Genomic DNA, 16,013 nt, shown 5'->3' on the forward strand with positions numbered 1-16,013 from the left:
GCTGCTGTGTCTTATGTGTGTGTGTTCCCCACAAATAGCACGAATGTGTATTTAGAAACAGATTTTCTTCCCTTACTGAATGGTGCAATTCTAACTGAAATTTATTTTGCCTGTGGCTCATCACTTTGTATTTTCTGCCTTGGTAGGGAATACTTTCTCAGTTTTGTATTCAACTGATGCCTACTTTCCTATTAACTTCACATTATGCAAATTAATATGCTTCCAAAAATTCGTGAACCAGTCTTTGCTTATAAAATTGGATGCTTCAAATGCTGTGCTGGGACCTTCAGCACCTGTGGTTACATGGAAACATTTTTTTTTTTTTACAGGCTTCTTCTTCCCAAATTATATTTGCATCCAGAATTACATGTTTCCTGTGCACATCTTCATACTACACATTAATTATCTTCTTAACTGTCATAAGTTATTATCTTTTAAGCTATGAACAACTCTGTATAAGCTGAAACATCTTATAAAAGAATTTATATCTATTTCTAGATAGAGTTATCTGAGATAACTATGTAGAGTTATCCGAGTCACAACCAGATTTATCAAAACCTATATTCTATATTTTATTTATCTATATACCTATGTTCCAGTTAAGAAGCTTTGCTTTCATAGTTTAATTTTCATATCTTGCAAGAAGCATTATCCTGCTTTTCTAGGTGATTTTCAAAGCGCATGCTCTTATTTATTATTTTTTTACTTTTAACCCAGGGTACTAGATATGGAATGCATAGTTGAAATGAGCAAAGCTCGACTTAAACATAGATGCTGTTCAGTTTTACTCATTAGTTAAGTGAAACAATCCTATAATAGAAATTCCACAAAAATTACAAATAAATATCACATCATAAACACACATGAGTGCATCATAGAATTCTTTGGTTTCTGCTCACTACTAAAACACTTGCTTTTAATTTCCCTGAATACCAAGAATGTACTGTGTTTAACATATTCTTGTAATACCAATTGGAGAGACTTCAAATTACTCTCATGCCTCCAGCAGGGAGGGAGAAACAGGTAGGCACTCATTTCTGTTCCTTAACTCCAGGTCACACCAATACAAGCTGGTGTCTTTTACCTATTTTACATATTTGTTATACATAAAGAAAAGAAACACAATAATTACTTAAAGATGAAACTATTTTACTGAAACAGCAAAGGTGCTACCAATTTGTAATTCATTTGGAATCTATATTAATAAATACTGATTTAAAAAGTGAACTACTATTCTACCCCAAATCACTAAACCATCAAATGCTAAAGAGCTAATATAGAATATATTTGAAACTGTTCTTTTGTGGTCAAATGTTTTCAAACACATTTAATTAGGCTATTTTTCTCTGTCTCATATTAGTAAATAATATCCAAAGAAGCAAATCAAACCCTCCTGATGAGGCTTCTAATTTTTTATTTCTTGTGCAGGGCAGTCAGTGAGCTAAGCACCCTACAATCTGAAATTCTTCTTCAGAATCTAATATGCTAACAATCCCATTTGCCACTTACTGTAATCAGAACATTTGTTTTTTTTTTTTTTTTTTAAAAGATTTTATTTATTTATTTGAGAGAGAGAGAATGAGAGACAGAGAGCATAAGAGGGAGGAAGGCCAGAGGGAGAAGCAGACTCCCTGCTGAGCAGGGAGCCCGATGCGGGACTCGATCCTGGGACTCGATCCTGGGACTCCAGGATCATGACCTGAGCCGAAGGCAGTCGCTTAACCAACTGAGCCACCCAGGTGCCCTAATCAGAACATTTGTAAAAGTGTGTAAATATATAAATGAATGTGTTCCTGAGTATTTTTGTCATTCCCATAACTTGTCCCTGAGATTTGAGTGTCAATTTTTTAGCAATATATTATTCAATCATACAGGTTTGTTTCTTGCCAAAGCCACCAAACTCATATCAGGATTATCTCAGAACCTTTGTAAATATTTAGATGTTTGCCTGATTTCTTATGTTTTTTTATATAGTGTTTGGGAGTTGTTTTGCAATATTTTGTAAGTGCCCTCAACAGATTAGTCTAAGTACCAACATTTGAGAAACTGCTCCAAACAAAATTCTAACCATTTAAATACCATACCAGGAGTCAGAAGAAACAGAATCAGTACAACTAGGCATTTGAAGTTTTGTCTTCATGTGTATATCTTAGATCCTCTTTTTCCCTTTTTTCCATGGGCCACCTGCTTTAGAGTTTGAGAGTTTGGCAGTTTGATCATCCCATACTCAGTTAAGAGGCTTGGGTAGAGCCCAGAATCTTCAAATATAACAGCTTCCCTAAGTGAATCCTTATGACTGAAGTCTTTCAATAATGGGTAGAGGGTAATTTTCATTTATTATTAAGTGAATAGTTTGACTTGTTATTATTCCTAGGATCTTCCTTAATTTCTCAAGGCAGATTATTTTCATTATCCTGTATCACACCTCACACTTGACTATGTTTCCCCACCCAATAATAAGATGGAAGACATGCCACAAAACTAATTCTGGAGACTGTCAGGGCTACAGAAATTAAAAGGGTGAATCCTTTCTCAGATTTACAAGTGCTCTTTCCCCCAGTAAAGAAAGGAAAAGAGTAAGGAAAAGAGAAGGGAAATAAATACACACTTTCATATACCATCTCCTTCACATATTTAATCCTCTGCATAACCCACTCTTTATTAACCATGATTTGCATTTGAGAAAACAGAGTCCCCAAGAGTATAAATAACTTGACTAAGTTCATGAAGCCAATAAATGGCAGAAGTAGGATACTAATTGAGATCTTTCTGATGCCAAGTCCCACCAACTATTTTACACTATGCTACTAAAAAAAGTATGGTAATAATAGTGAAAGAAGGGAAACTTCTTATGTAATGCTAGAATGGATTTATTATTTGATTATTTTCTTGGTAAGACTTGTGCTGCAAATGTCTGGAATTTTGTTTAATACCACATTAAATTCTGCAGCTATTTTATTTTTAAAATATATCTCCACTTTTAGATACCATGTCCTAAAAATTAATTATTTTATTACTGAGGTATAGTCCCAATTACTTAGAATACTGAAGTAAGAATTTTAGTATTTTAGGAAAATACAAGGTTAGTTATATATCAGGAAAATTTTGAAAGATGGATTTGAAGGGAAAGAGTGAAACACAATCTGTGAAGGATGTTCCTAGAATCTTTGTGAAATAATAAGAAAACCTATATTTTTTAAAATTTTATTTACTTATTATTTTTTTTTTTAGAGAGGGAAAGAGAGAGAGGGTGGAGGGGCAGAGGGAGAGAGAGAATCTTAGGCAGGCTCCATGCCCAGCATGGAGCCCGATGTAGGGCTCAATCTCCCAAGTGTGAGATCATCACCTGATCTGAAATCAGGAATCAGATGCTTAACCAATTGAGCCACCCAGTTGCTCAAAATACCTACTAACTTTAATCACAAGTATGTAAGGTCCCTCTCATGTTCATTTTCCATCAGATAGGCATATTGAGTGTAACATAATTCAAATTTACCAAATTATACAATGTTTATGATACAAACGATTTGATATAAAACTTGGATTGCCCTGATAAAGTATGTCTTGATTTTATGTTTAATACTAAAGTTCAACCAGAACCTAGTAGTGAGGGCTCTGTTTGAGAGCATTATTTAAACCATCTATAAAGACACGTTTAGAGGGTTTAAAATTTATTTTTATCTTTGTATTCTTTAAGGTAATGTTTCTATATCAGAAATATTGACATTGTGTAAGTCTGCTCAGACCAATACCTTTCATTTATTTGTAATCCACATTGGATGAATGTACTTATGTGGTCTTATGGCAGCAATCAGACTTTGAAGCCCATAAATCATTTGCCTCATTTTTCCTGTCCTGAATCATTTAAAGCTTTCTTATTCTCATTTATTTTCATTTTTCTCCCTTTATTCTATTCTCCTTATCTCATTTTGCTTTTCATATCTCCGTCGATTTTCTTAAAGAAATATGTTTAAATGGAGGGATGCTACATTGACAACAAATGGGAATTTCTATCAGCAGACACAAAATGCACTCTAGCCCTTGTCAGTTCTCATCATGTTGACACTGTCAAGTATAATGCAGTCACAACAGTTGAGTTTAGAGTACTTCAGTTATAAATCCTGACAGTGGTATGAACATTGGCTTATGGAAGACGTCTGTAAATGGAAGCCTCTTGGCATATAAAGGGGAAATCTTTAAAAATTTAAGTTAATGATAACTTTAATGAAAGAAAATTCCTGGTGCACACCCTTTAACCATATAAATCCAATTTAGATTAAATGTGAAGTCTTAAAATATTTTCATTTTAGATTAAGTTTTCTGGACTCTTTGTGTTTATTGTTGATTCTATGCCTTGTTTCCAAACTGACTACATTATATCTGGTCATCGTAATCATCTTTATACCACATCGTCAAATACTATGCTTAGTAAGCACCCAAAAGAGAGAATCATATAGTATGCTGACAATTTAATGGATATTGTTTTGCACTGAAAAGATTGTTTTAAAAAGATTATTTTATGTTAATGTTTAGCTCTTTATATACAATTTAAAGTATCATCCTTTTAAATTAACCATTGAACATAAACATAATGTAAGGAAATATGATTTATTTATTTTTTTAAAAATTGGAGTAGTTATTTACTTTTAGAGAAAGAAGAGGTCTTGGGCTCTATTTCAGATTATATTGCTCTCTAGTAGGGATTTTGGGTAAGCCACCACATCTTATTTTCTTCTAATTTATACAGCAATAAAATGAAGTATATAAAATCATTCTTTAGAAAGGGTCTATGATTTAGGTTACAGGCAGTTAAAAAAATAAAACACTTGTACAGTGTGAATAATTCTCCCTGGATAGTTAATTTTGTTCAGCTATCTTTTCTTTTGCTATTTCATTTCAATATTTTGTTCATATAATCTGGCACTATTTCTGCTTTTTCATCTAAAGCATGTCCATTATTAGCATATATTTGGTATAAATAGTGTGAGAAAAAGTGTAACAGAAGGAAATGCACTTAAGAGCCCAAATCTGCTTATATCTATTTTTTTTTCCTCCAGCACCTAGAATATGAGCATTGTCTTTTGTGTGAAATAAAAATGGGCAAAATATATCTTGGGTAATGTATTGTGTAACTTTTGATTATTATCTCATATTACAGATGTCTCATATTTATGTTCTCTCTGCTTTTGCTTATTTTTTTTAAAATCTTATTTTATTATGTTATGTTAGTCACCATACAGTACATCCTTAGTGCTTTTGCTTGTAATACCCAGTAGATCTGTGCTCCTTTTGGAAGCTCTAGGGATGAATGAAATCCCAAGCTCATTCCATTGGGCAAGATTCATTTTCTTGTAGGATTGTAGGATTAAGGAAAGTATTTCCTTGCTAATGATCAAGGAAAGGCTGGTCTTTGCTCCTGGAAGCTGCCCATTCCTTTTCATGTTTCTATGTTATCTCCCTCTTCTTCCCACAATAACAGGAAGAGTCTCTCTCATGTTTCATATATCTCCCCTTAAATTGCATCCTTCTGATGGATTCCCAAAATAAAGAGAAGCCATTGCCTTATTAAATTTTTCTCACCAATATTTAGTAATTTTCAGCATACAGTATTTGCACCTATTGTGTGTGTGTGTGTGTGTATATATATATATATATATATATATATATGCATTTCTTATTTAAGATAACCATTTTCCCACAAATTTATAAATTCAACACACTCTGTTGCTTTAAATCACCAGGTTTGTGGTGACTTTTCATAGATGTCTCAGATAATTAATACATCATGTTTCAGAAATTCTAGAGGAAGCAAAACTAATCTATAGTCACAGTAGCAGATATTGGTCTGAATCAGGGATTACGAAGGGTTGCCTAAATGACATATAGGGACTTTTGGGGAAGATAGAAAATGTTATATATATCTTGGCTGTGGTCATGATAACATGAATAAATATATATACATATATATAAAATATATATGTCATAACTATAGAACTATACAATTAAAATAATGTTGATCATACTTCAATAAGTGGGAAATATGTTTCCTGAGTTCATACTCACTTATTCTTATAGGCAAATCATCACATTGACTATAGGCATTGTGGATAGGACCAAATGGACAGATGAAAACAAGGTATATCTTTTCAATCTGGTCAAGTCCAATAAAGATACCATGGTCTCACTCTATTTATGCCTGGATTTATTCTATATCTCAAAGAGGTGCACAACCTGGGAAGCAGTGAGATAGCAACCCTTAGTCTCAGATGTGTTCTTTGTCAGTTCCTTAGTGGGTGTCTACCTTTATTTTACCTTATCATTGTTGAAACATGATTACAAATAACCACAGCTTCTGCACATATGAATAGTCAGATAGAATAATGAAACAATTTTCTTTGTTTTGAGTAACAAGATGGTCAGTAGTCCATGACAGTGAAGCAGTAACTCTGGCCAGCCTGTTTAGTTTTTAATAATGTCTCTGAGCATAGCTGAGGAATAAACTTACTACTCCGATAATTTTGCAAGAGAGTGAACAATTGATTGTATTAGTAATTTGAGGAATGGTTATTACCTCATGAGTGGGCAAAATGTCAGGATATTTGCTTATCTCTAAATCAGGGATGACACATGGGAAAGTACTCTTACACTGAATTGCAGAGGATATAAAAATAGCACAAAAACATAGATAGAAATTGTTTGGGAAAAGTTGTCAGCATGAAAGGGAGTTTAGAGCAGGAACAAGGAAATATTAATTAGCAAACAGGCCTCTTACTTTAAGCTTCTCTCCCTATTTTCTACCTCTCCCTACTACCTCTCCCCTTACCTATCTTGATTCTGTTACTTTCGTGTGACTCCAAACCTTATGTTCTGTCATGACTAGGAAAATACTCACCCATACACATAATTTTATAAGTTAAAGCAACCATGTCATTGACCAGAACTATAAGAGATAGGGAAGCCCCATAGTTTAACTTACAGAATTTGAAAACTGCCTTCATGGTATAACTTTTGCAAACAATAACACAAAAATCTTTGTCCTAAACCTTAGAGCTAGAGCTTAGACTTGGACATAGGCATTTTAACTTATTGGTCCTAATATATGTTTTCTTTTTATTTTACAATGTACATATATAACAGTTACAAAAAAGGCACAGGATCAGATGTAGAGTGTGTGAGAGAAGCTGACCAACTGGCTTCCAGCTTTATTTTAGTAAATGATGTATGGTATCAAATATCATTTCCCAGAGTAAATGATGTATGGTAAAAACATACAAGTGACTAGATCCTAGCTTAGTGAGGAGGCTGAGGCAGATGGATTCTAACAAAGGGAACAGCATATTCAGATGTCAAGTGAAAGCATATAAAGAAGAGAGCTGGGCGCCTGGGTGGCTCAGTTGGTTAAGCGACTGCCTTCGGCTCAGGTCATGATCCTGGAGTCCCGGGATCGAGTCCTGCTTCGGGCTCCCTGCTTGGCAGGGAGTCTGCTTCTCCCTCTGACCCTCCTCCCTCTCATGCTCTCTGTCTCTCATTCTCTCTGTCTCAAATAAATAAATAAATAAATCTTAAAAAAAAAAAAAAAAGAAGAGAGCTTAGGATGAAGAGTTCTTGAAAGATGTAGCTAAATAGATACAAGAAGAGCAAGCAAAGAAACCAAAGGAAAGGATTATGATTTGACTAATCCTAAGAGCAATGGAGGGTTCATGGGTTTTCAACAAGGGAGTGAAATGTTGAAAAGGTCATCCGGTGCTGGAGAAATTGAGGATTTTCCAAATTTGGGACTCAGGTTAGTATCTACTTCACACCTAGCATTATTGAGTACAGGACGTGGCAGTGCTAGATTGAGGGAGATCAAAGCTCCCATGACTGTCAGAGGTTATGTGTACAAGTTTGAGGCCAAATTCCTGAAGGACTAGACTAAAGTCTGTAAGGCCAGAGAATTGGGCTGTTAAAACTCTGAACGCTGGAAACAAAACATTCATTACTCTTTTTTTCTAATAATAAAAATATTTTCTTTCAGAAAGAGGCACTCACTCACTTGACATGGAATTTAGCTCTCACACCTTCACAGATGGGCCTGTAACCTAAAGTAGCCAGAGTATCCGTAATAATTAGCTCACAGGTAGACATGAATTAAGCAGACACACAGTTATTTGGGGGCAATTAAGATGGATACTGAGGGAGGTGGTTAGCTTTTATTATTCCTTAATTGTCAGCTAAAGTAACATTGTAAATCTACAAGTTTTAGTAGTGATTTCTGTCATAATATAGAGATAAATTAACTGATTTTATTTAAGCTTGTTGGAGATTTAATGCTGTCCTTTGCAACTGCAAATATCCTAACATGTGTATTAATGAAAAAAAAACCATATTTACTTGGTATCAGAATATAATAACTTAATGGATTATAAATATACCTATAAGTTCATATAACTATATGTATATATGGTATTACAGGATAACTTAGAATCTACAACAGGAAAATCATAATCAGAGTATATTAATTAGAGACAAAATATTAAGATCACATAGCTAATATATATTGAGGATGTATCATATGCTGAAATGTAGAGATGAGATGAACTAACACATTTTAACAATTTAAGGTCATGTCCTAATGGTGTATACAAATATTTAACGCACATGCAAAATCCATGAAATGTATTGTGTGCTTAAGAGCCTTCAGCCCAGACTTTGTATCCATGTCCAGTTTTAACATTAGATCAAAAATGCTTTGTCCTGAAGCAGAACAACCTTTCAAATGTTATTTGCATTCCATATAAGATTAGTGCAAAAGACTTAGGATTTTCTGAGTCTTTTGTAAAGACTGCTTTGGAGGCCAAAGTGCATGTTGCTGTATTCCAGGTGACATATCTTGTTCTCACTCATGGATTTGTAACGATGCAAAACTGAATATACCTGGAGAGTTCCTTAATTATTTGGTCAGAAGAAACACACTGGAAAATGTATGTTATAATATCAACATTATCTAATGTTTTGTATTTCCCAAAAGAGTAAAATAAGGAATATCATCCTCAATACACTGAATAACATCTAACATGGTATTCTACCTGCACAATTCATTAAAAGTAATAAAAACTATATGGGTGTTAATAAATGTATTGAATCAATGATGACAGCAATCCATAAAAGTATTTACCACTTTCACTCAAGGCTCTATGGAGCCACTGACAGTTATACAGATAGGAAGCACAAAAGCAATTTAAATATACTTTTAAATTGTAGGTAAATTAATTATATCTATTGGTAATTACTAATAAGATCATTGCACAGAAAAATAACATTGTTTGAAATTCAATATTTTTGTTTTGTTTTGAAGGCTCCATGGAATTCATGTAATGGTTATGAGTATATCATACACCTATGATTCAGATAAATGGAGTTCAGTTAATGACAAATCAATAGGGAAACCCAGAATGTCTTGTTTCTTTATTTAGAACTTCAGTGTTCCAGGGACTCAGATCACATCAAGCATATAGATTTGCTAACTACCTGTGTGTTGGGTAATAGGCATATAGACCTTGGTCTCCACTGTAGACCCTGCGGTGGTCCATGAATTGGCTCCAGCACCTCTCCACATGGTCTGGGAGCCCCTGGGGAACACAGGATTAGACAATCAGTCATGGATGAGAGAGCCTTGGTCCAGGAGTCCAGTAGGGTAGTTCCAGCACACTGCTGGAAGAAAAAAAAATCCAGTTTGGATGTGTTAGAGAGAGTAAGAGGAATAGTTTGACTTTACCTATGTAACACCTACCTCAAGGTGGCACAGATTAGTGCCAAAAAGACCACTGTGGCCCATGATTTCTCACTGGGAGGAAGTGACTGCGTGTGACTGAGCATCCAGATTCCTCAGCTGTGCAGGCTGCTACCAAAGAGGCCAATCTCTCTCTCTCACCCATATAGAGTACTGAGTTGTGAGTTGCATGACTGGGGGGGCAATTTGGGGGCAATTAAGACTGGGGGGATGATGGGGCGCCTGGGTGGCTCAGTTGGTTAAGCGACTGCCTTCGGCTCAGGTCGTGATCCTGGAGTCCCGGGATCGAGTCCCGCATCGGGCTCCCTGCTCGGCGGGGAGTCTGCTTCTCCCTCGGACCCTCCTCACTCTCATGTGCTCTCTCTCATTCTCTCTCTCTCAAATAAATAAATAAAATCTTAAAAAAAAAAAAAAGACTGGGGGGATGGAAGATGCTGGGAGAGTAGCTGATAGGAGTCTCAGAAGGCATTAAAGGAATGTGGTTATGGATCCTGCTAACTGCATTGTGGATTCCATCAGGAGGCCTGTCCATGAGCTGCTGGGGATGCCTCACCTGTGGATCTCCCAAGGGCCATGGACACCCCTAACGCTCTGTTCACCTCACCCAAAACATCCCAGACCGGGTGGCCAGTTCACTGTGCACACTCCACTGCCTGTGTAAAGAATGAACTTTGGTAGATGGCTAGTGACCCTGTGTAGAAAATCAGTCTGAATCTGCAAGCCAGGAAGAGACCACGAATCTGAGCTGTAGCGTCACCGCTGGGAAAGCAAATGGGAGGCTGTCAGCAGGATTGAGAGAAGTCACGTAAGCTTACAAATTCCGCCACAAGAGGAAGTGTAAAGCAGGTATATCCATAGAAGATTGGAAAAAGCCTCAGAATCCCTGGCAGGGCAGACATAAGGTATTTCTCTATTGAGGTCAGTCATTAAAGACTGGAGGGAGTGACTGGTACTTCCAGTGCGGGGGTGGCAGAGGGCAGAGAGGGCACCTGGCTAGAGGGCAGGGACCTCCTGGCACCTGCTCCCCACCCTGCACCCTACTGGACCAGCCCGCCTCCCCCAGTGGAGAAGGCGCAGAATAGGTCAGCCCCTCATGGAGTGAGCCCCAGCTCCAGCAGAGGGAAGGGAGCCCCATCGGGAACGAGCCTCAGGGAGCAGCAAGCTGGCATCAGACAAAGGGGCCAGCGGGGCCAAAGTCGCGAGGACCTGGAGTGCCCCCCCTCCCCCACCAGGCGGAGAAAGCACAAGTGCCACTGCACCTACCGGGAGGAGTTAACTGAAAATCCTCTCACCTCGAGGCCCACCTGAAAACTCACAGGTGAGAGGCCTTTCGCGAGCAGCTGGCGGGCCTGCAACAAGTTCCCATGCGCTCACTGGCCGGGCAGAAGGCATGCGCACGCGCATGTGCACACATTCGGCCGCCCTGCCTCTGAAAAGAGCTTCAGGATGACAACCGCCCGAGGAAATGTGCGTGGGGCCCGCCATCTGCCACTTCCACACGCTGCATCAGGGTCGCGGGGGCCCATGGACAGTACCTCAGCCCCTGGCAGCCTCTCAGGAGCCCCACGGCCTCTGCACTCGTCCTGTGGGCCTTAGGCGTGAGGAACCTCAGCCTGAGGACCCTCCTTCCTTGCTACAGTCTTGAGCAGATGGTCTCGCTTCCTTTCGTGATTCCCTGTCTCTCCCTTTTGTAATAAGAAAGAAGAGAGAACTTTATGAAGTCAACAACAGCCACATTTCCTTCACCTTAGGTATCAAAGTAAATTTGAAAAAAAAAAAAAAGTCAGAAAACACCATCCAGAAATTGCACGATAGACATACCCACGAAGGTGAGTTTCAGTTCTTCTTCCTGGCAGATTGCTAAACAGAGGACCCTGCGTCTCCCTCTTGCCCACCAGTGCGGCCTGCAACCTCTGCGCCAGCCGGCCTGGCCGTCTGAGAATGCACAGATTCTGAGATGAATGCCTTAAGCCATAATATGCAAAAGGAGGCCTCCGCCCAAGGGGGCCACAGAGGCATCTGACCTTCTGGGGGACCCTGCTCGTCTCTCTCTCCCTGCCTCGAGGAAGGAGACTCTAGGAGAACTGGAAGCTGAGCTCAAGCCTTGGTTGGGCATACCATCGCACCATTTGATGTCCAATGCGACAGGCCCACGCTACACATGCCTAGACCTCTGCCTATCAGTGGTAAGTGATGCCTGCTACTCAGTGTCCCTGAAGAAGGCACATGGGGACCTTTCACTATTATACCAGTGGTCTAATACCATGTGGGTGATCCTTCAAGATCACCATTCACCCTCACATGAGCATCAAGTCTGAACCTGTATCCCCAATCCACAAGCATAGCCCTGTACCTCTCCCACCAGCGTTTTCTCTGCCACCCCCACCTCCTTTTTTTTGTCCTAAAAATTTACTTATCACTTGAGATACCTGGAGACATTTTGTGATGTCACAAAGGAAGGGAAGGAGTACTTCCCTAGAGATCAGTTTGCACAATGCTGAATAAAGGGCCAGTTTTTTTTTTTTTTTAAGATTTTATTTTTATTATTTATTTGACAGAGAGACATGGCAAGAGAGGGAACACAAGCAGGGGGAGTGGGAGAGGGAGAAGCAGGCTCCCCGCCGAGCAGGGAGCCCAATGCGGGGCTCGATCCCAGGACCCTGGGACCATGACCTGAGCCGAAGGCAGTCGCCCAACCGACTGAGCCACCCAGGCGCCCCAAGGGCCAGTTTTCAATAAAATAGTACCTAAAAAGTTGGCAAGATTGGCAGATTGTGCCTGGCTGTCTCATGTGATAAATGGGGTGTGTGTAGGGGGGGCAGATTTTAATACCTGTATTTAGCCAGGGGTAGAGTGGCATCCCTCCCTCCCGCTATGAACTCAGTTCTAGGCAGCTCCAGGGTAGATGATCAAAGCAAGAAGGAGCAGCATCTCAAAGAATGAGAAGTTGGCTTGATCACTTGTTGATCAAAGTTACTTCTCAGGGGAATAGAAACAAAGGGACTGGAAGGAGGGATTTCCCTTAACACCTACCCATGTTGTCTCAATTACTGTTACATTTCCTACAGGTCCTCAGGAGGTAGCCACTGGTTGGGAAGGAGGGCAGGAAATAGAGTTTGGGAAGCCATGAATTCTTGCCAAAGCTGAGGAGCATGGGTTGTGTGGGTGTGGTCATTTAAATCCTTGAAAAGGAGCCCAAGAACCTGAAATAGGTTGTCTGAGGCCCAGAAAGTGGTGAGGAGGATCTCTCCACTGGGAGCATAGGACCAATACTGTCAGGATGTCTCTTGTCCTCAGTGGATACTTAGCATTTTTCTAGTCTCAGAAAGTTCTTAGGAGTTTCTCACTATGCACGTAGAAAGAGATGGATATTATGCAGTGAGACAGACAGAAAAAAGTATTTTCTTTCTAGGCACTGGCCACCTTCCCTTCTGGGAGTGGCCGACAGGGAGGAGCTTGAGGTCTGGCTTGGGGATGGAGGTTAAAATCAAGAGAAGAGGAGGCTATGCAGTGACCTTATTAGGCCCACACAGCTCAGATGAGAGCATCTTTCTCATGCCAACTTATCCACATGAATAAATAACATTAATTAAATAAAGGGGACTAAAAAGAGCAGCCAGAGTCGTAGTCTCCAGACCAGATTCTTACCCTCTCAGACATATGCACACACGAGCACACACACACACACACACACACTGAAGGGGTGATGTGATAATCCAGGATTGGCTGCCCCATCCCAGGAACCTGTGGGATGGGCAGCCTGACTGAAGGTTGCCACCCATGGTCTAGCACTGTGGTGGGGCTCAGAGTGGTGGAGGCCAGCAAGGCATGTGTGGTGGAGAGTGGTGGTTAGTGAGGACTTTGAGGCTGCTGGTGTGGTGTTGAGGACTCTGGCACCAGGATCTGGACTTTTAAATTTTAGATATGGAAGGTTTTTTCAGAAAGCTGTCCAAATGCATGAAACTCTCCATGTGTAGTACATGGAGGTCTTGTTTTACTGCTCCTCCTCACAGCCTGGCAAAGCCTATTTACAATCATGCTCTTCTTTTTAGGGGAGATGAAGTTCTCTAAGGTACTTGAGCTTCAGTTCCTGGATGTGCTCATTCTGTGCCTCCTCCAGATCCTGGCACGTGCAGATGTACTCATCATCCTGGTCCTGGATCTCTGCCTTCACCTGCAGCTTGGCATAGAGCTTCTGCTTTCTTGGTTATGATTTCCACCATCTGCTGCAGGGATGGAACATGGAGGTGTCCTAGCGCTCCTTGGTCTCCTCATCTCAGATCATCATCTCCTGCTGCATTTCCTGCTCGTGGCATTTTTGCTCAACAATCTCCTGAGTCTTCAGTTCCAACAGCAGTTTTCTGTTGCTTTTTGGTATGATCCATGATGTTCTTGTCCTCGATGAGCAGCTTGCTCTCCATGGCTTTGTACTTGGCTCTGAGCAGCTCTATAGCCTGCTGTTTCTGCTGCATATCTTCCAGGATCTTCTCCTCTGCCAGCAGATTTTACTTCTCCTCATTCACCCAGATGCAGACAACCTGGATGGCCACCTTCTCCTCCTCCAGCCACTCCTTCTGTTCCTGCAGGTAATTTTCCATGTTCTTATCCAAGGCTGACTCCAGGATAGACTGGGGTGGGTGGTGGTTGTTGTTGTCATCCTCCTCTTTGGTTACCCAGGTTTCAATCACTGGCCATTCATGGTACTCTGCCAGGCTGACGCAGCCTTCTTTTTGCTGCTGCTCTTCTTCCAGAGTCACTTTGCCAGCAACCCTTTTTTCTCCAGCTGGGTCTTCAGGTGAACAGTCTCCTCCTGGAATTCCTGCATCAGTGTGTCCTTGGGGTACTCATTTACTTGGGGATTTTTCTTGATATTCTTGGCTTGATTGGTAAAGTGCAGGACAGAAAGGCTCTTAAAGTAGCCATAAGACCACACCCAGTGTGGCCACTATGATGGCTTGGCATTCCTTTCCAAAAAGTCTGGAGCTGCCAAGTGAGCTTGGAGTCCTGGTAGGGGATATGGGTACTCCTGTTGCTCACCAGTGGTTATGTTGCCAAGGCAGACAGTGAGAGGTTGATTTTGGAGACTTCTTTAGGCTTCTCTCTACCACTACCGCTACCTCCACCACCACCACTACCTGTGGACTGTGTGGCTGTCCTTCTAGCCATATCGGGGCCTGCTTTGTTCTGCATCTCACTGCCAGCCAGGTCTCCCAGGTTGATATTGCCCAGATGAATGTGTTCCTGACCATCAAAGCCATGCACACTCCATGGTGATGATGAAGATGGCATCGGGTCGGAACTGACCTCATTCATGTGTGCTACCCACCATCTGGGTCTGGTTCCCTGGAGTTGTGGCATGCTAGATCTCCTTGATGTTCTTTGTGGTGAAGGCAAAGAGGTCCTTGATTTAGATGCCTATCAGGGTTCTCCTTCAGCTCTGGACTCTCGCTGGGCTCTTGGGGGGACAGGTTTGAAACTTCTGGTAGATTCGCATGTAGGAGTCATGGGCCAGGCACGTTGATTCTAGGAGCATAAGGTATGGGTAAAAATGTGCTCAAAGGCATTGGGGATGACCCTGCACAGTTCAGGCTCCACCCAGGTGTCAGTCTGGGTGTCAGTCTTGCCAGCGCTCATATGACAGTAGGCAAACACCATGCCATTGAAACCCTGAAGAGTTGCATCTACCAGGGGCCTCATGGTTTCAACATATAAAAATCTGTCTGCTTGGAAGTGGCATCATATATAGTATCAAAGCTAAAAGTGTTGGGCAACTTCCCCATGGTAGAATCGGGGTTTTTCAGTTTCACATCAGTCATCAGGATCTGCTCATGAAAAAACAGCCTATTCTTTCTGGCTAAGGGGGTAGCACTGGGCTACCAAATTCAGGGCCTCACTGGCTTTGAGTTTACTGGACATCTTCTGCTCTGTTCTTCCTGCCCCCAGCCCACTTCACAGCCTCTGCTGTCCTCTCTAGGCCTAGATTAATAAGGCCTGCCCAGTCCCTAGACACTACTCTTCATTCTGTATGCAGCCTCCTAGGGTGGGGATGCTGGGAGGTGGCTCTGCCATTGCTGTGGTTTGGGCCTCCACAGTTCTCTGGTCCTTGCTTCACCAGCTAGGGAGGGAGAATTAGACAGAATTCCTGGGCAGCAGTGGGAACCATGCCTGCTGAATAATAGTGCTGGAACCTACTCCATGCTGCGGCAGAGGGAACACTGCCATAATCAGCTATAGCAACAGT

At 40.8% G+C, this 16,013-nt stretch overlaps 1 pseudogene; it reads right to left on the reverse strand.

Annotated features, from left to right (window-relative positions):
- Positions 1-13,690: 13,690 nt before the first annotated feature.
- LOC123848966 (kinesin-like protein KIF3C) lies at positions 13,691-15,688 on the reverse strand (annotated as a pseudogene).
- Positions 15,689-16,013: the final 325 nt, after the last annotated feature.

Source organism: Mirounga angustirostris, unplaced genomic scaffold (assembly GCF_029215605.1).
Source record: "Mirounga angustirostris isolate CCGP_5_RB_7025 unplaced genomic scaffold, mMirAng1.0.hap1 SCAF_2, whole genome shotgun sequence".
NCBI lineage: Eukaryota > Metazoa > Chordata > Mammalia > Carnivora > Phocidae > Mirounga > Mirounga angustirostris.